Here is a 20,876-nt window from a genome sequence, read left to right as displayed (position 1 = left end):
TCTGACAGTTAACTCTGTCATTGCTCGCCATCTTTGCAGCTTGGCAGCTTAAACATGCTCAGGGGAATTCCAAAAGCGAAATGGTGAGACTGCTCTGCCCAGAGTGTAGAATTTTGTGAGAGAGACAAGGGCTTCCTCTCAGTTCGATGCGTCCAGCTACCCAATCCATACTGTATCCCACACCCCCTCCCTATCTCTGTAAACCCCTCCAGCCCCTACACCCGCTCCTTATCTCTGTAACCCCCCTCCAGCCCCTACACCCCTCCCTATCTCTGTAACCTCCCCTCCAGCCCCTACACCCCCTCCCTATCTCTGTAAACTCCTCCAGCCCCTACACCCACTCCTTATCTCTGTAACCCCCCTCCAGCCCCTACACCCCTCCCTATCTCTGTAACCTCCCCTCCAGCCCCTACACCCCCTCCCTATCTCTGTAACCCCCTCTAGCCCCTACACCCCTCCCTATCTCTGTAACCTCCTCCAGCCCCTACACCCCCTCCCTATCTCTGTAGCCCCCTCCAGCCCCTACACCCCCTCCCTATCTCTGTAAACTCCTCCAGCCCCTACACCCGCTCCTTATCTCTGTAACCCCCTCCAGCCCCTACACCCCTCCCTATCTCTGTAATCTCCCCTCCAGCCCCTACACCCCCTCCCTATCTCTGTAACCCCCTCTAGCCCCTACACCCCTCCCTATCTCTGTAACCTCCTCCAGCCCCTACACCCCCTCCCTATCTCTGTAGCCCCCTCCAGCCCCTACACCCCCTCCCTATCTCTGTAAACTCCTCCAGCCCCTACACCCGCTCCTTATCTCTGTAACCCCCTCCAGCCCCTACACCCCTCCCTATCTCTGTAATCTCCCCTCCAGCCCCTACACCCCCTCCCTATCTCTGTAACCTCCTCCAGCCCCTACACCCCCTCCCTATCTCTGTAGCCCCCTCCAGCCCCTACACCCCCTCCCTATCTCTGTAAACTCCTCCAGCCCCTACACCCGCTCCTTATCTCTGTAACCCCCTCCAGCCCCTACACCCCTCCCTATCTCTGTAATCTCCCCTCCAGCCCCTACACCCCCTCCCTATCTCTGTAACCCCCTCTAGCCCCTACACCCCTCCCTATCTCTGTAACCTCCTCCAGCCCCTATACTCCCTCCCTATCTCTGTAACCCCCTCCAGCCCCTACACCCCCTCCCTATCTCTGTAACCCCCTCCAGCCCCTACACCCCCTCCCTATCTCTGTAACCTCCTCCAGCCCCTACACCCCCTCCTTGTCTCTGTAACCTCCTCCAGTCCCTACACCCCCTCCCTATCTCTGTAACCCCCTCCAGCCCCTAGACCCCTCCCTATCTCTGTAACCCCCTCCAGCCCCTACACCCCCTCCCTATCTCTGTAACCTCCTCCAGCCCCTACACCCCCTCCCTATCTCTGTAACCTCCTCCAGCCCCTACACCCCCTCCCTATCTCTGTAACCCCCTCCAGCCCCTACACCCCCTCCCTATCTCTGTAACCTCCTCCAGCCCCTACACCCCCCTCCCTATCTCTGTCACCCCCTCCAGCCCCTACAGCCCCTCCCTATCTCTGTAACCTCCTCCAGCCCCTACAGCACACCTCCCCCGATCTACTCAACTCACGCTCATTAACAATGACAAAGTTTGCAAACCAGTTCACAGCAAGGGCTACCGAAGGAGACGGAAGGCCCAATATTCAGAGTCTCCATCACGTAGGGGGCTCTTAAAGATGTTGAAGCAGGAAAGTGAGGTGGAGATTTCAGGAAAGGATGCCAGCGGCAAGCAGCCCAGGGATATGGAAATTGGGACTTGATCAGGAGGCCAGGACAGGGCAAGGCAGAAAGGTGAGAGAATGGAGATGACAGAGATAGGGAGGGGGTGTAGGGGCTGGAGGGGGTTACAGAGATAGGGAGGGGGTGTAGGGGCTGGAGGAGGTTACAGAGATAGGGAGGGGGTGTAGGGGCTGGAGGGGGTTACAGAGATAGGGAGGGGGTGTAGGGGCTGGAGGGCGTTACAGAGATAGGGAGGGGGTGTAGGGGTTGGAGGGGGTGACAGAGATAGGGAGGGGGTGTAGGGGCTGGAGGGGGTTACAGAGGTAGGGAGGGGGTGTAGGTGCTGGAGGAGGTTACAGAGATAGGGAGGGGGTGTAGGGGCTGGAGGGGCTTACAGAGATAGGGAGGGGTGTAGGGGCTGGAGGGGGTTACAGAGATAGGGAGGGGTGTAGGGGCTGGAGGGGGTTACAGAGATAGGGAGGGAGTATAGGGGCTGGAGGGGTGTGTAAGGGATAGGGAGGGGTATGTAGGGGCTGGGAGGGGGGTGTAGGGGCTGGAGGGTGTTACAGAGATAGGGAGGGGGTGTAGGGGCTGGAGGGTGTTACAGAGATAGGGAGGGGGTGTAGGGGCTGGAGGCGGGTACAGAGATGGAGTAGTCTAGGGAGATGGGGGATGGTTACAGGGATGGACTGGGAGGGTGTAGGGAGATGGGAGAGGGTTATAAGGAGAAGGAGTGGGGTGTAGAGAGATGGGGGAGGCTTACAGGGTTGGGGGGGAGTGTAGGGTGATGGGGAGGTTACAAGGTTCGGGAGGGTGGTACGTAGGGTGTTGGAGGACGGTTAAAGGGATAGGAAGGGGGCAGTTTAAAGAGATGGGGAGGGTTACAGGGTTGGGGTGTGTAGGGAGATGGGGGAGGGTTACAGGGCTGGCTGGGTTTAGGGGATGGGGAAGGGTTACAGGGTTAGGGAGGGGCTGTAAGGTGATGGAAGAAGGTTACAGGGTTAGGGAGGGGGGCACAGGGTGATGGAGGAGGGTTACCGAGATGGGAAAGGGCCAGTGTAGGGGATGGGGGAGGGTTACAGGGATAAGGAGTGGGGTGTAGGATAATGGAAGTGGGTTAGAGGGATAGGGAGGGAGGGGTGTAGGGGATGGGGGAGGCTTACAGGGATGGGGAGGGGGGTTGTAGGGTGATGGAGGAGGGGTTATAGATCAGGCTGTAGGGGATGGGGGTGTAGGATGATGGAGGAGGGGTTATAGATGGGGCTGTAGGGGATGGGGGTGTAGGGTGATGGGGGAGGGTTACAGGGATAGGGAGGGGTTGTGTAGGGGATGGGAGAGGGTTACACAGATATGGAGGGGGAGTAGGGTGATGGAGGAGGGTTACAGGGATAGGGAGGGGGGAGTAGGGTGATGGGGAGGGTTACAGGGTTAGGGAGGGGCGAGTAGGGTGATGGAGGATGGTTACAGGGTTAGGGATGGGGTGGGTATGGGGAAGATTACAGGCATATGGAGGGGAGTGTACGGGATGGAGAAGGGTTACAGGGTTAGGGAGGACGGTGTGTGGGATGGGGGAGGGTTACAGGGATAGGGGGTGTCGGGTGATGGGAAAGGGTTATAGGGATAGCGAGTGGGGTGTAGGGTGATGGGGGAGGGTTACACGGATGGAGGGTGTAGGGTGATGGGGGGTGGTTGCAGGGTTAGGGAGGGGATGTAGGGTGATGGGGGAGGGTTACTGGGATGGGGGTGTAGGGTGATGGGGGAGGGTTACAGAAATGGGAGGGGTATAGGGTGATGGGGAGGGTTACAGGGATGAGGGGTATAGGGTGATTGGGGAGGGTTACAGGGTTAGGGAGAGGGGTGTAGGTTGATGGGGAGGGTTACAGGAATGGGGGTGTGTAGGGTGATGGGGGAGGGTTACAGGGATAGGGAGGGGGATGTGGGGATAGGGGAGGGCTACAGAGACAGGGAGGGGGGGAGTCAGGTGATGGGGGAGTGTTACAGGGATGGGGGCGTGTAGGGGGATGGGGAAGGGTTACAGGGATGGGGAGGGGGGGTTTTGGGGATGGGGAGGGCTACAGGGACAGGGAGGGGGTGAGTCAGGTGATGGGGAAGTGTTACAGGGATGGTGGGGTGTAGGGTGATGGGGGACGGTTACAGGGAGGGGGGGTGAAGGGTGATAGGGGAGGGTTACAGGGTTAGGGAGGGGGGTTGTAGGGTGACGGATGGGTTACAGGGTTAGGGAGGGGTGAAGGGTGACACGGAGGGTCTGTTGGGTGATGGGGAGGGTTATAGGGGTGGGTTACAGGGTTAGGGAGCGGGTGTTGTAGCGTGACAGGGGAGGGTTACAGGGAAAGGGAGGGGTGGAGGGTGCCCGGGGAGGGTTACAGAGATGGAGGGGTACGGGGTCAGGGGGGAGGGTTACAGGAACAGTTGGTACAGGGTGATGGAGGAGGGTTACAGGGTTAGAGTGGGGTGTAGGGTGACTGGGGAGGGTTACACAGTTAGGGATGGGTCTGTTGGGTGATGGGGAGGGTTACAGGGTTAGGGAGGGGTGTAGGGTGATGGAGGTGGGTTACAGGGTTAGGGAGGGAGGGTTGTCGGGTGTCGGGGAGGGTTACAGGGAAAGGGAGGGGTGTAGGGTGACCGGGAAGGGTTAAAGAGATGAAGGGGTACAGGGTGATGGGTAGGGTTACAGGGATGAGAGGGGTACAGGATGATGGGGGAGGGTTACAGGGTGATGGGGGGTATAGGGTGTTGGGGAGGGGTACAGGGGTGATGGGGGAGGGTTACAGGGTGATGGGGGGTACAGGGTGATAGGGAAGGGTTACAAGGTGATGGGGGGTACAGGGTGATGGGAGGATTACAGGGATGGGGGGTACCGGGTGATGGGGGAGGGTTACAGGGTGATGGGGAGGTGTACAGGGTGATGTTGGGGAGGTTACAGGGTGATGGGAGGGGTACAGGGTGATGTTGGGGGGTTACAGGGTGATGGGAGGGGTACAGGGTGATGGGGGTACAGGGTGATGGGTGGTACAGGGTGATTTGGGAGGGTTACAGGGATGGGGGAACAGGGTGATGGGTGGTACAGGGTGATGGGGGTACAGGGTGATGGGGGGTACAGGGTGATGGAGGGTATGGGGGGGTACAGGATTGGGGGGTACAGGGTGATGGGAGGGGTACAGGGTGATGGGGGGTACAGGGTGATGGGGGAGAGTTACAGTGTGATGGGGAGGGGTACAGGGATGGGGGTGTACAGGGTGATGTTGGGGGAGGTTACATGGTGATGGGGGTACAGGGTGATGGGGGTACAGGGTGATGGGGAGGGTTACAGGGATGGGAGGTACAGGGTGATGGGGGGTACAGGGTGAGGGGGGTGCAGGGTGATGGGGGGAACAGGGTGATGGGGGGTATAGGGTGATGGGGAGGGTTACAGGGATTGGGGGGGTACAGAGTGATGGGGGTGCAGGGTGATGGGGGGTACAGGGTGAGGGGGGTGCAGGGTGATTTGGGAGAGTTAGAACGTGATGGGGGAGGGTTACAGTGATGGGGGAGGGTTACAGTGATGGGGGAGGGTTAGGGGGCACAGGGTGATGGGGGTTAGACGGTGATGGGGGAGGGTTAGGAGGGTACAGGGTGGCGGGGAGGGTTACCGAAAGTACAGCGAAGGACTGCTAGAACATGCTGATGTGTACCTGGACTGCACAGATTGAGCTTCCACCCTCAGCCACACAGCATCGTTTCCAACGGTGCCAGCAACGTGCCCGTTCACAAGGTGCCAGGCTGGGTACTCCCGAGGCAAGTGGGGGCTGGTCTGCCCTGCGCTGGGATCCCGATGGGACAGAAATCCTGGAGCACACGCTGTGCCCAATCGGGCCGCTGTGAGACAGCTCCAGGGGCCAGCTGGCTGTGACTCACTTCAGGAGCGGGGAGTTTGAGTCAGGTCCTGACAGTGGGAGGAGTTTCATTCATTCCTTACAAAAAGTGTTGGTCTGCCTTTCGGTATCTGCCTTTAAGCAAATCAGGCTCATTTGCATGTAGCAGGGGACCAGGCGAAGAGGCAGTAACAGACTCGAGATAGAGAGAGAAACACCCACATCAAACATCAGAACCTCTGCTGGAATTTTATATTCATCCTCTCGACCCAGATTTACAAAGTTAGCCGCGCAAACCTCTCCTGTCCCCTTCAAATGTGCTGTGAAAGGTCCAACTTGCGGCTCCTTTCAGTCATCAGCTTGAGCGACGATCCTTTAACCCCTCCAGGCCTCGGGACACACAGTGACCGCAGCTGTACCCTACATTCAGCACCCCCACAGCCCACTCCCCACTCCACCCGGTTCGCACAGTCCCCAAGCCAGTTTACAGCCACTGCGCCTGCACAGCCCTCTCAATTTACAACTCACAAACTCCCAAAAAAAACCCCCACCATCACCCCCCCCCCCCACACACACACACACACACATTCCCCAGATAACACTCTCCTCCCCCGCCCCGGAAAAACAGATGCATCGAATTTTACAGCACAGGAGGCCATTCGGCCCGGCCCGTCTGTACGGGCTCCGCAACCCAGGTTGTCTCGCTCTCCGGCCCTGTCTCTGTGTCCCCTCTGAATTCATCCCTTTCAAGTATCTATCCAGGTCTCTTATGAAAGCTCCTGTGGACCCTGCCGCCAGCACGCTCCCAGGCAGCACCTTCCAAATGCCAACAATTCTCTTCAGTAAAGGAGCTTTCTCCTCATCCTCGCTCTCTTGCTGACAGTTTTGAAATTGCGATCCCTAGTCACTGTCACACCAACCAGTGTAAACAGGATATCCTTCTTTACCCTGTCCGAATTGTTCATCATTTTCATCACCGTGATAAGGTCACCTCCCAAACTTCTCTGCTCCGCGGACAATAATCCCAATCTCTCTCATCTTTCCCTGCATCTAAATTTGCTCATTCCTGGCATCATTCCAGTCAATCTCCTCTGCACTCTCTCCAGGGCTTCAACATCCTCTTCTGGAGCGCTGTGTCCGGTTCTGGTCCCCCTGTTACAGGAGGGATATTATGAAGCTGGAGAGGGTTCAGCAAAGGTTTGCCAAGCGTGTAGGTGGGAATGGGGTGTTTGAGATATAAATATAGACTGGGACTTTTCCCCTGGAATGTTGGAGGTTGAGGCGTGACCTTATCATAGATCATACAATCGCTACAGTGAGCAAACAGGCCCTTCGGTCCAACAAGTCCACACTGACCCTCAGAGCATCCCACCCAGACCCACACCACTATAACCCACCTAATCTACACACCCCTAAACACTTTGGGACAATTTAGCATGGCCGATCCATCTAACCTGCACATCTTTGGGCTGTGGGAGGAAACCGGAGCACCCGGAGGAAACCCATGCAGACACAGGGAGAATGTACAAACTAAACACATATAGTCGCCAGAGGGTGGGATCAAACCTGGGACCCTGGTGCTGTGAGGCTGCAGTGCTAACCACTGAGCCACTGTGCTGCCCATATTGAGGTTTATAAAATCATGAGGGGCATGGATAAGGTACTCACAAGGGCCTTTTTCCCAGGGTGGGTGAGTCCAAAGCCAGGGGGCACATTTTTAAGGTGAGATGAGAAACTTTTAAAAACGACATGAGGGGCATTTTTGTTTTAACACAGAGAGTGGTTCGCACGTAGAATGAATTTCCAGAGAAAGTGGTGGATGTGGGTACAGTTACATGAAAAAAAAACATGAATAGGAAATGTTTAGAGGGGTATGGGACTGGGTTAGTTTGGGAACATGGTTGTTATGGGCTGGTTCCAGCCTCTCTCCTGCATTTTGAGATATTGTTCCTGATTTCTGTTGCTTTTATTCTGTCAGTGTGCATCATATGCCTACTTTGTCTTCCCTGTTTTCCCATCAATAACCTCAATCACCCTACATGTCCTGTTGCTTCTACAACTCAGCCCTCAAATGCTCTGTCCTACATCCCCCCCCACCCACCACTGTTTGAGGGCTCTGTAATACCAACAAGGTCACTATTCCCCTTCCTGTTTCTCACTTCTAACCATTGAGATTTCAATTTAGGAGCCATGTCCTACTGTAGATACTTTAGAGACATTTAAGCAACTCTTGGATAGGCACATGGACGATGGAGTGTGCAGGGTAGTTTGATCTATAAGTTGGCACAACATTGTGGGCCAAAGGGCCTGTGCTGTGCTGTACTTTTCCATGTTTTATGTTCAAGGGTATTGATATTGCCTTTGACCAATTCCGCCACACCTCCTCCTTTTGTATCCGCACTGTTTCTAGACAAAATCTTACTATACAGGGCGTCAGGTATTGACTGGGACTTCAGCCCTGGTTTTGTCAATGTCATACTCCCCAACAGCAATTTCTGCTTCCAGTTCCCGAGTCACTGTACTTATTTACATACATCAGCGCAAGTTAACCCTGGCCTTATCTCTTTCTATCAGAAGGTGAACATTTCTTTGTTCGCTGTCAATACTCAAGCCTTCCCTCGCTTACTTTTGCCCAGTGCCCACCTTGCTTCCTTTTTCCCTTGCTATTTCTAAAACTAGGCCTCATTACTCAACCCACATCCCCATGCCATACAAATTCAAATCCACTCCCCACTACACTATTTACACTCCCAGCCAGGAAAGGAGTACATTTAAGACTGAGATAGATAGGTTCTTGATTATCAAGGCGATCAAGGGTTACGGGGAGAAGGCAGGAGAATGGGGTTCAGGAACTTATCAGCCTGCCCGAATGGCCCAATTTCTGCTCCTATGTCTCATCTCTGCTCAGGTGAAACCCTTGATCCAAGATGGTGGTGGAGTAGGACACTTTAGTACAGATTTCATCCGCTCCATCTGTTCCTTTTCATGTTTTACTTCTTTTTTTAAAAAAAGTCTTTTCTCTTTTTCTCCCGATCTTCAGCCTCCGAACTCACTGGAATTCTCAGCCTCAGCACAGACCTAATGAGGCCACTTCTCAGCCAAACATGGACTTCCGGTCTCGAGGTGATTCCAAAGCAATCACCTGGCCTCGTGAACCCTGAGGTGAAGCCAGGCCCGGTATGGTCTGGAAGCTGGGCCCTGCAGTGATCGGGAGCTAGGCATCACGCAGACTGGGGGCCGGGCCCGGCATGGTCTGGAAGGTGGGCGCCGCAGGGACTGGGGGATGGGCCCTGCAAGGACTGAAGGCTGGGATGGCATGGTCTGGAAGTTGAGTTCCGCAGGGACTGGGGGCGGGGCCCGGCATGGTCTGGAAGCTGGGTTCCGCGCAGACTGGGGGCCGGGCCCGGCATGGTTTGGAAGCTGGGTTCCTCGCAGACTGGGGGCCGGGCCCGGCATGGTCTGGAAGCTGGGTTCCGCGCAGACTGGGGGCCGGGCCCGGCATGGTCTGGAAGCTGGGTTCCGCGCAGACTGGGGGCCGGGCCCGGCATGGTCTGGAAGCTGGGTTCCGCTCAGACTGGGGGCCGGGCCCGGCATGGTCTGGAAGCTGGGTTCCGTGCAGACTGGGGGGCAGGCCCGGCATGGTCTGGAAGCTGAGCCCCGCAGGGACTGGGGGCTGGGCCCTGCATGGACCGAAGGCTGGGCCTGGCATGGTCCAGAAGTTGGGTTCCGCAGGGTCTGGGGGCCAGGCCTGGCATGGTCTGGAAGCTAGGTTCCGCACAGACTGGGGGCTGGGCCCTGCATGGTCTGGAAGGTGGGCCCCGCAGGGACTGGCGGCTGGGCCCTGCAAGGACTGAAGGCTGGGTCTGGAAGTTGAGTTCCGCAGGGACGGGGGGCTGGGCCCAGCATGGTCTGGAAGCTGGGTTCCGCGCAGACTGGGGGCCAGGCCCGGCATGGTCTGGAAGCTGGGTTCCGCTCAGACTGGGGGCTGCGCCCACCATGGTCTGGAAGCTGGGTTCCGTGCAGACTGGGGGCCGGGCCCGGCATGGTCTGGAAGTTGGGGTCCGCAGGGACTGGGGGCGGGGCCCGGCATGGTCTGGAGGCTATGCACGCAGGGAATGGAGGCTGGGCCCTGCATGGACTGAAGGCTGGGCCCGGCATGGTCTGGAAGTTGGGTTCCGCAGGGACTGGGGGCGGGGCCCGGCATGGCCTGGGAGTTGGGTTCCGCTCAGACTGGGGACCAGGCCCGGCATGGTCTGGGAGCTGGGTTCTGCACAGACTGGTGGCCAGGCCTGCCATGGTCCGGAAGCTGGGTTCCGCGCAGACTGGGGGCCGGGCCCGGCATGGTCTGGAAGCTGGGTTCCGCACAAACTGGGGGCCGGGCCCGGCATGGTCTGGAAGCCGGGTTCTGCACATACTGGGGTCTGGGCCTGGCATGGTCTGGAAGCTGGGCCCTGCAGGGACTTGGGGCTGGGCCCTGCATGGACTGGAAGCTGGGTTCCTCGCAGACTGGGGGCCGGGCCCTGCATGGTCTGGAAGCTGGCTTCTGCACAGACTGGGGTCTGGGCCCGGCATGGTCTGGAAGCTGGGCCCCGCAGGGACTGGGGGTAGGGCCCTGCATGGACTGGGGGCCGGGCCCTGCAGGGACTGGGGGCTGGGCCCTGCATGGACTGAAGGCTGCGACAGCAAGGTTTGGAAGTTGAGTTGCGCAGGGACTGGGGGCCGGGCCCAGCATGGTTTCGGAGCTGGGTTCCGCACAGACTGGGGTCTGGGCCCTGCATGGTCTGGAAGCTGGGCCCTGCAGGGACTTGGGGCTGGGCCCTGCATGGACTGGAAGCTGGGTTCCGCGCAGACTGGGGGCTGGGCCTGGCATGGTCTGGAAGCTGGGTTCCGCACAGACTGGGGTCTGGGCCCGGCATGGTCTGGAAGCTGGGCCCTGCATGGACTGAAGGCTGGGCCCGACATGGTCTGGAAGTTGAGTTCCGCAGGGACTGGGGGCAGGGCCCAGCATGGTTTGGGAGCAGGGTTCCGTGAAGACTGGGGGCCGGGCCCGGCATGGTCTGGAAGCTGGGTTCCGCTCAGACTCGGGGCCGGGCGTCACACAGACTGGGTTGGAAGACCCAATATTTTGAGCCTCTTTTTCTCCATTTTGTAAGTTATCCCTAAATCTGCAATGCTGGAGTTTTTCACTTCTCTGTTTTTTTCAAGATATGTACCTAGGGACCATGGTACCTAAGATGGCTCTCTAAGTGGCGATGATTTATAAACGTTTCACCATGCTCATTTAAGTACATGTAACAATCAAGCTAACTCTAATTCTAATCTCTCTGAACTTTCTCCTTTCCCAAATGTGATCCAAATGTCCCAAAAATCTAAACTGCTGCCTTCAACACCATCCCTCAAGCCATTCATTTACCTCACTGATCTGCCTTTGCCTGGGTGGTAAATATTGGCTTAGTGGTATTATCATTGGACTGTTAATCCAGAAACCCTGGTAATGTTCTGTGTTCAAATCCCACCATAGGCAGACAGTGGAACTTGAATTCAAGAAATTTCTGGAAGTAGGAATCTAACAATATTTGTCAAAATGCCCTTTAAAAGTCATGATAGTATCTGCTTCCACTACCTTCCCTGGCACCAAGTTCCAGGTGCCCAGCACCCTCAGTGTAAAAAACTTGTCTCGTACATATTCTTTAAACCTTGCCCCTCGCACCTTAAACCCATGGCCCCGGTAACTGATTCATCCACCCTGAGAAAAAAGCTTCTGACTGCCCACTCTGTCCATGCCTTTCATAATCTTGTAGACCTCTGTCAGGTCGCCATGCAACCTCCGTCATTCCAGTGAGAACAACTCAAGTTTCTCCGGCCTCTCCTCATAGCTAATGCTCTCCATATCAGGCAACATCCTAGTAAATCTTTTCTGTACGCCCTCCAAAGCCACCAAATCCTTCTGGTGGTGTGGCAACCAGAACTGAATATAATATGCCAAATGCAGCCTACCTAAGGTCCTATGAAGCTGCAACATTACCTGCCAATTTTTAAACTCAGTGCCCCGGCCGATAAAAGCAAGCCATATGCCTTGTTGACGGCCTTTTCCACCTGCTTCGCCACTTTCAGTGACCCATGTACCTGTACACCCAGATCCCTCTGTCTATCAGTACTCTTAAGGGTTCTGCCATTTACTGTACATTTTCCATTTGGATTGGATCTTCCAAAATGCATTACCTCACATTTTTCCGGATTAAACTCTTTCTGCCGTCCCTTTGCCCTAGTCACTGATCAATCTATATCCTGCAGTATCCTCTAACGGTCCTCATCGCTATCCATGATTCCACCAACCATTGTGTCATCCGCAAACTTACTGATCAGACCAGTTATATATTCCTCCAAGTCATTCATATAAATTACAAGGAGCAAAGATCCCAACACTGATCCCCAAGGAACACCACTAGTCACAGCGCTCCATTCAGAAACATTCCCTTCCACTTCTACCCTGTGACCTCTATGACTGAGGCAGGTTTTTTATCCATCTTGCAAGCTCACCTCTGACTCCTTGCGACTTTACCTTCTGTATCAGCTTGCCATGAGGGACCTTGTCAAAGGCCTCACTGAAGTCCACGTAGACACCATCCACTACCCTACGCTCATCAATCATTTTTGTCACTTCCTCAAAAAACTCAACCAAGTTAGTGAGACACGACCTCCCCTTCACAAAACTACGTTGCTTCTCACTAATACACCCACTTATTTCCAGGTGGGTGTAAATCCTGCCTCGAAGAATCCTCTCCAATAATTTCCCTACCATTGACGTAAGGCTCAAGGCCTGTAATTAGTTGGACTATCTCTGCCACCCTTCTTAAATAAAGAACAACATTGGCTATTCTCCAATCCCCTGGGACCTTCCCTGTAGCCAGTGAGGATACAAAGATTTCCCTCAAGGCCTAAGCGATTTTCTCCCTTGCTTCTCTCTATATTCTGGGGTATCTCCCATCAGCCCCTGGGGACTTGTCTACCTTAATGTTTCTCAAGGCCCCCAACACCTCCTCCCTTTTGATGTCAACATGACTCAAACTATCTACACACCCTTCCCCAGACTCATCACCCACCAAGTCCTTCCCTATGGTGAATATCGACACAAAGTACTCATTGAATACCTTACCCATGTCCTCTGGCTCCACCCAAAAATTCCCTTCCCCGTCCTTGAGTGGGCCAACCCTCTGCCTGGCTACCCTCCTGCTCTTTATATATGTATAAAATTTTCCTTAATCCTTCGTGACCCCTTTTAGCCCTCCTGACTCCTTGCTTAAGTTTCTTTCAACCTTCCTTGAATCCCACTCTTGCTTTGTGTGTTCCCAGCCTCACAGCCTTGACAAATGCTTCCTTCCTCTTGTTGATTAGGCTCATAATATCTCTCGTTATCCAAAGTTCCCTAAACTTGCCTTACTTATCCTTCATCCTTACAGGAACATGCCGGTCCTGAGTTCTCAGCAACTTACACTTGAAAGCCTCCCACATACCAGATGTTGCCCTCAAACATCTGCCTCCAAACTACATTCTTCATTTCCTGCCTAATATTGTTGTAATTAGCCTTCCCCCAATTTAGCACCTTCACCCGACAGCTACACCGATCTTTATCCATCAGTACCTTAAAGCTTACTGAACTATGATCACTGTTTTCAAACTGCTCCCCTACTGAGACATCAACCACCTGGCCAGACTCATTCCTCAATACCGGGTCCAGTATGGCCCCTTTCTTAGTTGGACTATCTGCATAGTCTTTCGAGAATCCCTCCTGGATGCTCCTTACAAACTCTGCCCATCTGAGCCCCAAGCACCCAGTGAGTCCCAGTCAATAGATGGGAAGTTAAAATCACCGACGTCAACAACCCTGTTACTTATACAGCTTGCCAAAATCTGCCTGCCTATCTGTTCTTCTATCTCCCGCTGGCTGTTGGGAGGCCTATAGTGAAACCCAAACTTGTGGTTGCACCCTTCCTGTTCCTGAGCTCTACCATATTGCCTCGCTGTAAGAGCCATCCGAGGTGTCCTCCTGCAGTACAGCTGCGATATTCTCCTAAACAAGTCATGAAACTCCTCCAGCCCTTTTTATATCCCCCCCATCCCGCCTGAAACATCTGTATCCTAGAACGTTAAGCAGCCGATCCTGTACCTCCCTTAAATGAGTCTCTGTAATAGCAACAACATCACAGTTCCAAGTACTAATCCGAGCCCTACCTTCATCTGCTATTATCGCTGGGCTGTTAATCCAGAGACCCAGATAACACTCTGGGGACCCAGGTTCGAATTCTGCCACAGCTGATGGTGGAATTTAAATTCAAGAAATATCTGGAATTAAGAATCTAATGATAACCGTGAATTCGTTGTTAATTGTCAAGGAAAACCCATCTGTTTCACTAATGTCCTTTAGGGAAGGGAACTGCCATCCTTACCCGGTCTGGCCTACATGTGACTCCAGACCCACAGCAATGTGGGTATCTCTGAACTGCCCACTGGGTAATTTGTTAGCCAGTAACGTCCTCATCACATGAATGAATGAAGGGAATTTAGCATCATGTTCAGCACCGCATTGTGGACGGAAGGGCCTGTTCCTGTGTTGTATTTTTCTATCTTCCATGGCCGCTCTCTGGTACATCTGCCCCACCGGCCTCCCTCCCTCCTGGACCGTGCCCTCTGAGGATGGTTGCTGCTCCAAATCTGAAAGGACAGTGACTTTCTGAGTGCTGCAGGAAGGTGTGGCCATCCTGGATGTCTCGTGGATCCAAAACCTCCCATGTTTCACACACCACTCACTTGGCCAAAAGTCAGGATGTGAGTCTGTGCTGTTTCTGAGCCACAACACATTATTTTCCACCTGTTCCTCTCTTTCCAGTTTGAGGAGGGAGGGAGGGAGGGACTAACTGCAGGAATGTAATGTTTGAGGATTTTCTATTCTTTAAAATGAGGTCCATGGCATTTGTGGAATAATTTGTACTCACTAATTAGCTCATTCCCCGCCCCCCCGCCCCACCACCTCCGCCCCCGCCCCCGGTTAACGTAATCTCAGGGTATTGCATAGCTGAATAATACAATCCCAATTAACATTCTCACATTTAACACACTCCCAGACCAACATGCTCCCCCATCCACATGCTCCCTGATTTCCATGCTCCCGAGTAACACAGCCCATTGATGACCACACTCCCTGATGATCAGTCTCCCAGATTAACCTGTGCACTCACTGAATAACACACTCCCTGACGGCCACGTACTGCAATGGACATGCTGTATAGTTGATTGGTTTCCGAAAAGCACTTCCCAAGTAGCACCATCCCCAAATAAGACACTTTCTGATTAATACACTCCCTGAACAGGATGCTTCGTGAATGACACATTCCACAACGAACACACCCCCAAAATACCTGGCTACCCAGCTAACACACTCGCCGAATCAAACATGTACAAATACGGAATTACAAACTCACCCAGAATTATACACCCCCCAGACTACACACTTGTCTGAATTACACTCTTCTCCAAATTATACTTTCTCTGGATTACACACTTACTCTGAATTACACACTTCCTCTAGATTACACTCTCCCAGAATTACATGATTCCAGAATAATATGCTCCCAGGATTACAGAGCACTGAATAACTCGATCCCAGAGAATCCGAGCCCCTGATTAAGTGACCCTGGCCCTAATACAGGCATCATTGATGCTGAGCTGGCAATGGGATGGTCATACACTTTGCTGTATCTTTCTATCTTTTCTTTTTATTCTTAAACTATTCACCTGATGTTGGCTACAGAGGAAAAGCATTTCACTATATTTCACTGTTTTTGTCACTGTCAAACATGTGACAGTAAAAAGATCATAACACTCCCCAAATTACATATTTCCGGATGGACATAGTTATGCACTGACACACTCCCAAATTAACAGGTTCCCTGACAAACTCAGCTGCCCTTTAACACAACTCCCAGAATAACACAATCATCAAATACTACACTCACCAGTTCATATTTACCCAAATAATGCACTTATCCAATAAAATGTTCAATGATTTACAGAGTCCCTGAATAATACACTCACAATGAACATGCTTCCCATTAACACAACAGATTAGGGTAAGAGTGACAGTCCTTGGTATCAAGGCTGCATTCAACTGAGTGTGGCATCAGGGAACCCTGTGATGCCCTGACAAAACTGGTATCAATGGGTATCAGGGGCAGACTCTCCACTGGCTGGAGTCATACCTGACACATCGGAAGATAGTCGTGGTTGTTGGAGGACATTCATATCAGCTCCAGGATATCTCTGCAGGAATTCCTCAGGGTAGTGTCCCGAGCCCAATCATCTTCAGCTGCTTTATCGATGACTTTCCCTTTATTATAAGGTCAGAAGTGGGGATATACGCTGATGATTGCACAATGTTCAGCACCATTTGTGACTCCTCAGATACTGAAGCAGCCCGTGTTCAAATGCAACAAGATCTGGACAATATCCAGGCTTGGACTGACAAGTGGCAAGTGACATCGTGCCACACAAATGCCAGGCTATGACCATCACCAACAAAAGACAATCTAACCACTATCCGTTGACATTCAACGGTCTTACCATCACTGAATCCCCACTATCAACATCCTGGGGGCTATCATTGACCAGAAACTCAACTGGACTCACCACATAAACACAGTGGCTGCAAGATCAGGCCAGAAGCTGGGAATCCTGCAGCAACTAACTCCCCTCTTGACTCGCCAAATCCTGTTCCACCATCTACAAGGTACAAGTCAGGAGTGTGATGGAATACTCCCCACTTGCCTGGATGTTGCAGCCCCCGACAACACTCAAGAAGCTCGATACCATCCAGGACAAAGCAGCTCCGGCTTGATTGGCACCACATCCACAAACATCCCACTCCCCCGACCACTGACGCTCAGTCGTAGCAGTGTGTACCATCTACGTGATGCACTGCAGAAATTCACCAAAGATCCTCAGACAGATCCTTCCAAACACACGACCACTTCCATCTAAAAGGACAAGGGGTGGCAGATACATGGGAACACCAACTCCCTGCAAGTTCCCCTCCGAGCCACTGACCACCCTTGGAAATATATTGCCATTCCTTCAGTGTCGTTGGGTCACAATCCCGGAATACTCTCCCTAAGGATATTGTGGGTCAACCCACTGCTGCAGGTCAAGAAGGCAGCTCACCCTCACCTTCTCAAGGGAGCAACTAAGGACAGGCGATGAATGCTGGGCCCAAACTATGATGCCCATATCCCATGAGTGAATGAGAAACAATTCAAATGACACATTCCTCCAAAATGACACATTCCCCTCACATACACACTGAATATCATCCTCCCCCAACATCACACACCCTCCCCTACTACATCACACACCCAAACACCCACACATCACACACCCGATACCCCCCCACATCACACACCCTTCCGCCATTACACACACTCCCCCCAACATCACACACCCAAACCCCCACATCACACACCCTGCCCCCATTACACACACTATCCCTACATCGCACACATTCCCCCCATCGCACATATTCCCCCCACGTCACACACCCAACCCCACATATCACGTCCAACTCCCCCACATCACACACCCTCCCCCATCACACACCCTATCCTCACATCGCACACATTCCCCCCATCGCACACACTCCCCCCACATCACACACCCAAACACCCACACATCACACACCCAAACACCCACACATCATACACCCAACCCCCCACATCACACACCCTGCGCCCATTACACACCCTATCCTCACATCGCACACATTCCCCCCATCGCACACACTCCCCCCACATCACACATCCAAACACCCACACATCACACACCCAAACCCCCCACATCACACACACCCTCCCCCATTACACTCCCTATCCCCACATCGCACACATTCCCCCCATCGCACACATTCCCCCCACACCGCACACCCAACCCCCAACATCACACACCCTCCCCCATCACAGACCCTCCCCCGCTACATCACACACCCAAACACCCACACATCATACACCCAACCCCCCACATCACACACCCTGCGCCCATTACACACCCTATCCCCACATCGCACACATTCCCCCCATCGCACACATTCCCCCCACATCACACATCCAACTCCCCCACATCACATACCCAACCCCCCACATCACACACCCTCCCCATCACATCACACACCCTCCCTGCCATCACACACCCTCCCCACCACATCACACACCCTCCCTGCCATCACACGCCCTCCCCCATCATGCACCCTATCCCCACATCACACACCCTCCCCCACGACATCACACACCTTCCCCCCCACATCACACACCCTCCCCCCGACATCACACACCCTCCCCCCGCCACATCACACACCCTCCCCCCCACATCACACACCCTCCCCCCAACATCACACACTCTCCCCCCAACATCACACATCCTCCCCCGCAATCACACACCCTGCCCCCCCAATCACACACCCTGCGCCCCCATCACACACCCTGCCCCCCCAATCACACACCCTGCCCCTCCATTACACACCCTCCCCCCAATTACACACCCTGCATCCCCAATAACACACCCTGCCCCCCCATCACACACCCTCCCCATCACACACCCTGCACCCCCATCACACACCCTGCCCCCGCAATTACACACCCTCCCCCCATCACACACCCACCCCCCCAATCACACACCCGCCCAATCACACACCCTGCCCCCCAAATCACACACCTTCCCCATCACACACCCTGCCCCACCAATCACACCCCCTGCGACCCCCCATCACACCCCCTGCACCCAATCACACACCCTGCCCATGCCACATGCTCCACAACTCTGAGTTCCCTTAAAGCCACTCACCATCCTGGCTTGGAAGTTTCTGACTCTTCCTTCACTGTCACTGGATCAAAATCCTAGAAATTCCTTCCTAAGGGCATTTTGGGTTTGCCTGCAACAAACAGAGGGATGTGATTGAAAAATGCAGCACCTGAGCACTCTCTACCATAGGTTCATCATTAATAACCCAGCAAAACCCTCAGCTTACTAACTCAATCGAGACCAACTCATTAAACAGGCCCCAATTAACACAGCCCTCAATTCGGAAAGCTCATTTCCAGACTCCCAACAGTGCACACTTCACAAAATAACACACTCCACACTTAACATGTCTCCTAGGTAGTACGGACCTGCGTGAGATTGCTCTGTGTTGACAGTCCCCTCCCAGTCACACTGCCTTGTATGGCCATGCTCCTGAGTGAAGCCCTCACACATTAACACATTCCTCAATGATACCTTCAGTGATGCACACATTCCACATGCGCACACTCTCAGAAGATACTTCCTGACCTACAGACTCCCCTGTTTACATCCTCTTCGATTAAACATTCTCTGTGAATAAAACCACACACATACATCATTGAACATTTTACCTGAATGACACACACACCACCTCTCACTGACAATTTCCCAATTCACACATTCCCCACGAAACCAGTCCCTGGTTAATACGCTCCCAGATTCATTGAGTCTGCGATTACCACCTCCTCAACAAACAGAATCTCCCATGAATACCCTCCCCCATCAACGGCCTCCCCCATCAACGCCCTCCCTCATCAACACCCTCCTCCATCAATGTCCACCCCGTCAACGCCCACCCCGTCAACACCCCACCCCATCAACACCCTCCCCATCAACGCCCTCCCCCATCAACACCCTCCCCCATCAACGCCCTCCCCATCAACGCCCCCCACCATCAACACCCTACCCCGTCAACACCCTCCCCCGTCAACACCCTCCCCCGTCAACGCCCTCCCCCGTCAACACCCTCCCCCATCAACACCCTACCCCACCAACGCCCTCCCCTCAACACCCTCCCCCATCAACACGCTCCCCCATCAATGCCCACCCCGTCAACACCCTCCCCCGTCAACACCCTCCACCGTCAACGCCCTCCCCGTCAACACCCTCCCCCATCAACACCCTCCCCCATCAACACCCTCCCCCATCAACGCCCTCCCCCATCAACGTCATCCCCGTCAACCCTCTCCCCCGTCAACGTGCTCCCTCGTCAATGCCCTCCCCTGTCAACGCCCTTGCCCGTCAACGCTCTCCCCCGTCAATGCCTCCCCCTCAACACGCTCCCCCGTTGATGCACTTCCCCATCAACACTCTCCCCCATCAATGCGCTCCCCCATCAACGCACTCCCTCATCAACACCTTCCGCCATCAATGCACTCCCCAATTAACCCACTCCCCCATCAACTCCCTCCCCCATCAACGTACTCCCCTCTCAATGCCCTCCCCCGTCAACGCGCTCCCCCGTTAACGCCCTCCTCCGTCAACGTGCACCCCAGTCAACGCCCTCCCACGTCAATGCGCTCCCCCGCCAACGCCCTCCTCCGTCGTGTTCCCCCGTCAACGTGTTCCCCCATCAACGCCTCCCCCGTCAACGTGCTCCCCCATCAACACTTCCCCTGTCAACGCGCTCCCCCGTCAACGCGCTCCCCTGTTAACACCCTCCCCCGTCAACGCGCACCCCCGTCAACGCCCTCCCCGTCAACGTGCTCCCTCGTCAAAGCCCTCCCCCGTCATCGCCCTCCCTCGTCAACGCCCTCCTCCGTCAATGCGCTCCCCCATCAATGCCCTCACCCGACAACGCGCACCCCCGTCAACCCCCTCCCCCGTCAACGCCCTCCCCTGTCATCGCTCTACCCCATCAACGCCCTCCCCCATCAACACCCTCCCTCATCAACGCCCTCCCCCGTCATCGCCCTCCCCCGTCAACACCCTAACTGTCAATGCCCTCACCCGACAACGCGCTCCCCCGTCATCGCCCTCCCCCATCAACGCCCTCCCCTGTCAACGCGCTCCAACGTCAATGACCTCACCCGACAACGCGCACTCCCGCCAACCCCCTCCCCTGTCAACTCCCTCCCCGTCAATGCCCTCCCCTGCCAACGCCCTCACCCGTCAACTCCCTCCCCCATCAATCCCCTCCCCGTCAATGGCCTCTCCCGTCAACATGCTCCCCCATCAACGCGCTCCCCCATCAACCTACTCCCCCATTAACGCCCTCCCCCGTCAACGTCCTCCCCCACCAACCCACTCCCCCATCAACCCACTCCCCATCAATCCCCTACCCCATCAATCCCCTCCCCCATCATCCCCCTCCCCATCAATCCCCTCCCCCATCAACCCACTCCCCTGATAACG

At 54.6% G+C, this 20,876-nt stretch overlaps 1 protein-coding gene across 4 annotated transcripts in view; it reads right to left on the bottom strand.

Moving 5' to 3' along the window:
* pou2f2b (POU class 2 homeobox 2b) overlaps window positions 1-20,876 on the bottom strand; it is a 500,776-nt gene that overhangs the window by 247,286 nt on the left and 232,614 nt on the right. For all 4 annotated transcript variants that reach the window (XM_059641378.1, XM_059641376.1, XM_059641379.1 and 1 more), the window contains one exon: window positions 18,525-18,612. The gene's annotated coding sequence lies outside the window, so the exon portion shown is untranslated. The remainder of the gene's footprint in view (window positions 1-18,524; window positions 18,613-20,876) is intronic.

Source organism: Stegostoma tigrinum, chromosome 41 (genome assembly GCF_030684315.1).
Source record: "Stegostoma tigrinum isolate sSteTig4 chromosome 41, sSteTig4.hap1, whole genome shotgun sequence".
Lineage (NCBI taxonomy): Eukaryota > Metazoa > Chordata > Chondrichthyes > Orectolobiformes > Stegostomatidae > Stegostoma > Stegostoma tigrinum.
The sequence above is the reverse complement of the archived record's forward strand: the minus strand, read 5'-3'. Positions and strand labels throughout refer to the sequence as shown.